This window comes from Triticum aestivum, chromosome 4D (genome assembly GCF_018294505.1).
Source record: "Triticum aestivum cultivar Chinese Spring chromosome 4D, IWGSC CS RefSeq v2.1, whole genome shotgun sequence".
Classification (NCBI taxonomy): domain Eukaryota; kingdom Viridiplantae; phylum Streptophyta; class Magnoliopsida; order Poales; family Poaceae; genus Triticum; species Triticum aestivum.
Window position 1 is genome coordinate 89989636 of NC_057805.1, and position 6754 is coordinate 89996389.

Consider the following 6754-nt stretch of genomic DNA (forward strand, 5'->3'; position numbering starts at 1 on the left):
GGGGGTCGCCGGCGGGGGCGGCGAGCGCCGGCGAGCGCCGGCGGAGACGTGGCGACGGGGGCCGGTGGCGGCGGCGCCCGACGGTGATGGCGGCGGCGGCGCCCGGCGGCGCGGGTGGCGAGGCGCCCGGGCCCGGTTCGGCCCGGGGCGGGCCGGCCGTGGGCTCGCGGGCCGCGGCGGCGGGGCGCGGGCGAGACGGCGGCGGAGGACACGTGGCAGCGTGTGATTCACGGAGGGGTGGCGATTGGACGTTGTCCGGCGCGGGCGGACGCGTCCGGCGCGGCGCGGAGGGAGGAGCTAGGGTTTGTCTGCAGTTGTAATTCGGGATGCCCACATATATATAGGTAGAGGGAGCTAGGAGGCTCCAAATGAGGTGCGGTTTTCGCCCACACGATCGTGATCGAACGACCTAGATCATGGAAGAGAGTTTGGTGGGTTTTAGGCTGGTTTTGGAGGGGGTTTTTGCTGGACACTCAAATGGACTTTGCGGATGCCCGGTTAACCGATGGAGTACCAAACGACCTCCGAATGGAACGAAACTTGACCGGTAGTCTCCGGGTGGTATATTAAGACCACTTGACAAACCTCGGTCCATTCCGAGAAAGTTTCACACACGCACACGAAAGAAAACAAGAGGGGTGCACCGGAGGAGATAGGAGCGCCGGATTGGAAAATGGACAACGGGGAAAATGCTCGGATGCAAGATACGAACACGTATGCGAATGCAATGCACATGATGACATGATATGAAATGCATGACATGGCAAAATACAAAACGAAAGACAAAACCCGACAACGGAGGGAAAAACATATCACATAGCCGGAAATGGCAAGAGTCGGAGTTACAAATATGGCAAGTTACATGCGGGGTGTTACAACACTCCACCACTACGAGAGGATCTCGTCCCGAGATCTAGGACTGAAAGAACTCCGGATATTCGGAACGGAGATGGTCCTCGCGTTCCCAGGTGGCTTCCCGGTTGGAATGGTGCGACCACTTCACTTTGAGGAATTTGATAGACTTGTTGCGAGTCTTGCGCTCAGTTTCTTCGAGAATAGGAACTGGGTGCTCATGATAAGACAAATCTTCTTGGAGGTCAATCTCTTCGAAGTTGATAGTGCGCTCAGGTGTCTTGAAGCACTTGCGGAGCTGGGACACGTGGAACACATCGTGCACGTTCGCGAAGTTGGAAGGAAGTTCAAGTTGATGGGCGAGGTCGCCTCTTTTGCCAATGATCTTGAAAGGACCCACGTATCTAGGGGCAAGCTTCCCTTTGATACCGAAGGGACGAGTGCCTTTCATTGGAGAGACGCGGAGGTAGACATGGTCTCCGATCTCGAAAGCCAAGTCACGATGCTTACTATCATAGTAGCTCTTCTGACGCGATTGCGCGGTTTTGAGATTATCACGGATGACTTTACACATTTCTTCAGCTTCAGTGATTAAGTCATTGCCAAGAAGTTGGCGTTCACCAGTCTCTGACCAATTGAGAGGAGTATGACACTTTCTGCCATAGAGAATCTCGAATGGGGCCTTGCCCGAACTCGCTTGGAAGCTGTTGTTGTAGGAGAATTCAGCATAAGGAAGACAATCTTCCCATTTCATGCCAAAGGAAATGACACAAGCCCTGAGCATATCTTCCAGAATTTGATTGAATCGCTCGACTTGGCCACTAGTTTGAGGGTGAAAAGCTGTGCTGAAGCGAATGTTTGTGCCCATGGCCTTCTGGAAGGAGTCCCAGAACTTAGAGGTGAAGATGCTTCCACGATCAGAAGAAATCAATTGTGGAATGCCGTGCAAAGAGACAATTCTGGAGGTGTAGAGCTCTGCCAGCTGAGCTGCTGTGATGGATTTCTTGATAGGAAGGAAATGAGCCACTTTAGAGAGCTTGTCGATGACAACGAAGATAGCGTCATTTCCGCGCTTGGACTTGGGAAATCCAGTCACGAAGTCCATTTCGATATGATCAAACTTCCATTCCGGAATAGCAAGAGGTTGGAGGAGACCAGCTGGTCGTTGGTGTTCTGCTTTCACTCTTCGGCAGACATCACATTCATTCACGAATTGAGCAATTTCTCGCTTCATTCGAGTCCACCAATACGACTGCTTGAGGTCATGATACATCTTCGTACTTCCAGGATGAATGGAAAGGAGAGAATTGTGCGCCTCGTTCATTATGACTTTCCTTAGATCACCTTTCGGAACCACAATCCGGTCCTCGAAGAACAAAGTGTCTCTGTCATCAATGCGATAGCACTTGTATTTGGAAAGACCCTTGTCGATACCATGTTTCACCTTCTTCACCATGGCATCAAGGAGTTGGGCCTTACGAATTTGATCTTCCAAAGTAGGAGATACAATGAGGTTGGCAAGAACGCCTTGAGGAACAACTTGGAGATTCAGCTTGCGGAAAGCTTCACAAAGATCCGGTTGGAAAGGCTTGAGGATTAAGCTGTTGCAATAAGCTTTCCTGCTTAAAGCATCTGCAATGACATTAGCCTTGCCTGGAGTATATTCAATACTCGGATTGTACTCTTGAATCATTTCGACCCATCGAGTCTGCCTGAGGTTGAGGTTGGGTTGAGTGAAGATATACTTGAGACTCTTGTGATCAGTGAAAATGTCCACTTGTCTTCCCAACAAGAGATGTCTCCACGTAACCAATGCATGGACAACTGCCGCCAACTCAAGATCGTGAGTGGGGTAGTTCTTCTCGTTGGGCTTCAACTGCCGAGAAGTATAAGCCACAACTTTCTTCTCTTGCATTAACACAGCACCGAGACCTTGGAGAGAAGCATCACAGAAAACTTCATACGGCTTGGATTCATCAGGAGGAGTCAAGACAGGAGCTGTGACTAGTTTCTGTTTGAGAGTGTTGAAAGCAACGTCACACTCAGGAGACCAGACATACTTCACATGCTTCTGTAGGAGGTTGGAAAGAGGCTTTGCAATTTTGGAGAAATTCTCAACGAATCTTCGGCAATAGCTTGCAAGACCCAGAAAACTGCGGAGCTGCTTGACATTTTGAAGAGGTTCCCAATCCAGAACTGTGGACACCTTCTCGGGGTTAACAGCGATGCCTTTGGCAGAGATGATGTGATCAAGGAAAAGAACTTCATCGAGCCAAAACTCACATTTGGAGAACTTCGCATAGAATTGATACTCTCTGAGCTTGTCGAGCACCAATCGCAAATGTTTGGCATGATCCTGCTTGTTCTTGGAGAAGACCAAGGTATCATCGAGATACACCAGAACGAATTCATTGGTATAGGGGTTGAAGATGAAATTCATCATCCGAGAGAACACTGGAGGAGCATTGACAAGGCCGAAAGACACGACAGTATATTCATAAGAACCAAAGCTTGTTCTGAATGCTGTCTTGGGAATATCTTCTTCACGAATGCGAATCTGATGATAACCCATACGAAGGTCAAGCTTCGAGAATACTTTAGCCCCTTTGAGTTGCTCAAATAGCTCATTGATGTTGGGAAGTGGATATGTTCTTGATTGTCTTCTTGTTCAATGGACGGTAGTCGACACAAAGTCGGTCCGTGCCATCCTTCTTCTTGACAAAAAGAACACCACAACCCCATGGTGAAGAACTCGGTCTGATCAAACCCAGACGTTCTTGTTCATCGAGCTGTTTCTTCAATTCCTTCAGCTCGTTAGGTCCAAGCTTGTATGGACGCTTGCAAACGGGTTCAGTGCCAGGCTCTAGTTCGATAACGAACTCAACTGGCCGATGAGGAGGCATTCCCGGAAGCTCTTCTGGAAAAACATCTTGATACTCGCAAACGACTGGAATTTGAGAGATGGCATCCAATTCGCCCTTCTCATTGAGAGAGAAAAACCGAATGGTTTCATCACGAGCGGCAAAAATAATCACATCCTCAGACGAGTGTGTCAATTGAATTTCCCTGGCAGCACAATCAAGTTGAGCCTTGTGCTTAGAAAGCCAGTCCATCCCGAGAATAAGATCAATATCCGAGTCACCAAGAACAATTGGAGAAGACTGAAATCTATAGTCGCCCATCTTGATGGAGACATCGGGAGCAACCAAACTAGACGACAAAAGCTTACCCGGAGAAACAACTTGCATAACTTTGGATTAAATCTCTGTGTCAACATTGTGCTTCGATGCAAATGGTTATGACAAGAAAGAATGCGATGCACCAGTATCAAAAAGAACTTTTGCAGGAATATCATTAACTGAGAGATTACCCATTATCACATCAGTAGATTCCTCCGCTTGAGCTGCATTCATCATGTTCACCTTTGCAAACTTTGGATTATGCTTGACCACTGCATTGCTGGAAGATCTGACAGGAGGAGGAGGAGGAAGACGCCTCTGGTTGAAGCACTTGTTAGCATAGTGACCTTTCTGCTGACATTTGTTGCAAGTCACCTCTGAGAGTGGACGGTGATAAGGAGCATTGGACTTTGGAGCTTGATTCTGAGACTTGTTCTGATAGCCAGAGTTGGAAGAGTTTGAAGAACCATGGCCACCTTTGTTCTTCTGCTGGTAAGGCTGACGAAACGGAGGAGGAGGGGGCAACCAGAACTTCTGTTGCTTAGCTATCACAAGTGAGGAAGAAGAAGACTGAACTGCGTCTCTGACTCTCTTCTTAGAAGCCTCACACTTGAGCTGAGCAGCCTCTTGCTTCAGTGCCATATTGTAGAATTGATCAAAGTGAGTAGGCTCAACAAGAACGAGAGCTAACTGCAGATCCTCTTTAAGGCCACCTCTGAAGTGATAGATCATGCTCTTCTCATCAGGAACGTCTTGTTTAGCGAAGCGAGCAAGTTTCTGAAACTGAATGTTGTATTGATACACAGACATGTTTCCTTGCTTGAGATTGCGGAACTCCTCACGCTTGCTCTCAACAACACTTTGTAGAATGTGGTGCGCTTTGAAGTCCCGACAGAAGTCAGTCCAAGTAATCACACGACCTCCTCTGGAATCTTTGTATTGCTGAAACGAATCAGCAGCTTGGTCCTTGAGCTGGAAAGAAGCGAACTTGACAAAGTCCTCAGGCCTGACATTGCTACATTCAAAATGCTTGTTGATGTCCACGAGCCAATCATCGGCATCCGTGGCCTCGGCACAGTAGCTGAAAGACTTGGGCTGATTAGCGAGAAACTGGTTGAGAGTGGCAAAGTGAAACTGATTGTTGCCTTGACCTTGATTGCCTTGCCCTTGAGTACGTTCTTGCAAGAGTTGCAGAATCATCTGAGCATTGGCGTTGGTGGCTGCCATGATTGCTTGCCATGCCTCCGGAGGTGGAGGTGGTGGCGGAGGATTCGCTTGACTCCCTTCATTGCGATCCGGATTCTGACGCGTTGGCGGAGCCATCCTGAAGAGGGTGACATCCGTTAGCATCTTGATAGACAAAAGATAAGTAGAATCAACGGATAGAAATTGCAACATATAGTCTTCACAATAAACATTCGAACGAAGATGAACGAATGAATTCCGTAGTAAATCATCACACTTCCATAAGTTGAGAAGCCACTTGAAAAAGATATGGAATGAACAAATGAATTCGAAGAAACTCGAATACCACAATACAAAATAAAACAAAGTATTGGCTTGCAGAATAAGCCGGAGCAAACATATGATAGATATTTCGTCCGAAGTTTTCGTGGTGGGGCCCACACGGGCTCAATCGTACAACACCATCATGTACAAGGCTGTGCACATGACATACGAAGCGTCCCCGAGTCGGCAAAGCCATGGACTCTTTAAGACACAACGAGACCACTGTAAAATCAACCGTATACAGGCGGACCACTAGACGTCGAACCCCAATCTCATATCATGCATCTGTCGGAAGGATATCCGAAGGCTACTTGAATTCCCACTTATAAACTCCCGAAACTTTCTGGTTATGCAATCTGGTGTAGGGGATACAGGGGACACAAAATATATCAACCAAACTAACAATCCCTAGATCCAGCTGTATCCATCCGTCAACACATAACCAAGAAACCTTCGGAAATCGTTTACCTCAACCTTCAAAAAAACATCCATTATACAAGTCATGGCAATACTCCCGAACTCCCGCCCCAGTACTGGGTGGTGTCGAGGTGATCTCACCAACAACTGCATAAAAGAGATTTCGATGTCGGCGAAACTCAGGTATTCCAGAACTGCAACGATAAAATTGTGACGACAACACCTCGGAGCTCAACTCCCCGGGACACTGCCACAACCCCTAAATGACAGGAGGCACCAAGAACAATGTTCTCGTCACAAATCGATCGGAACGATTCCAAGATACCCGCGTGATCCTAATTTTTTTTTAGTGAAATTTGAGGGGAGAATAGTCAAAACTTCTACGTCAGGAGACCTCACCAGAGCGACGAAGGGACCGAGGAGTAAAAAGAATCCTACTCTCCGATATATATAATCCTAAGACTCAAAACATTTTTATTCTAGACTCAACAACGCCAGCGATTCGATCAAGCAGGGGGCTCCTAAGTCGGGGTTGGCTCTGATTACCAACTTGTAACGCCCACGATGCGGCTATATCTCTAAGTCGTGCCTTGACACGTGGGAGATATAGCCGCATCGTGGGCGTTACAGAAGGCGACCTTGTGCTCCGGCTGATCCAGCGAACAGCCGGCCAGCACAAGCTCTCGGCCCCTTGGGAAGGCCCATTCGTAATCATCAAGGCCCTAGGCAACGACTCCTACTACCTGATCGACGCACAGAAGCCGAAGGCACGCAAGAGGGATGATTCCGGCAAGGAG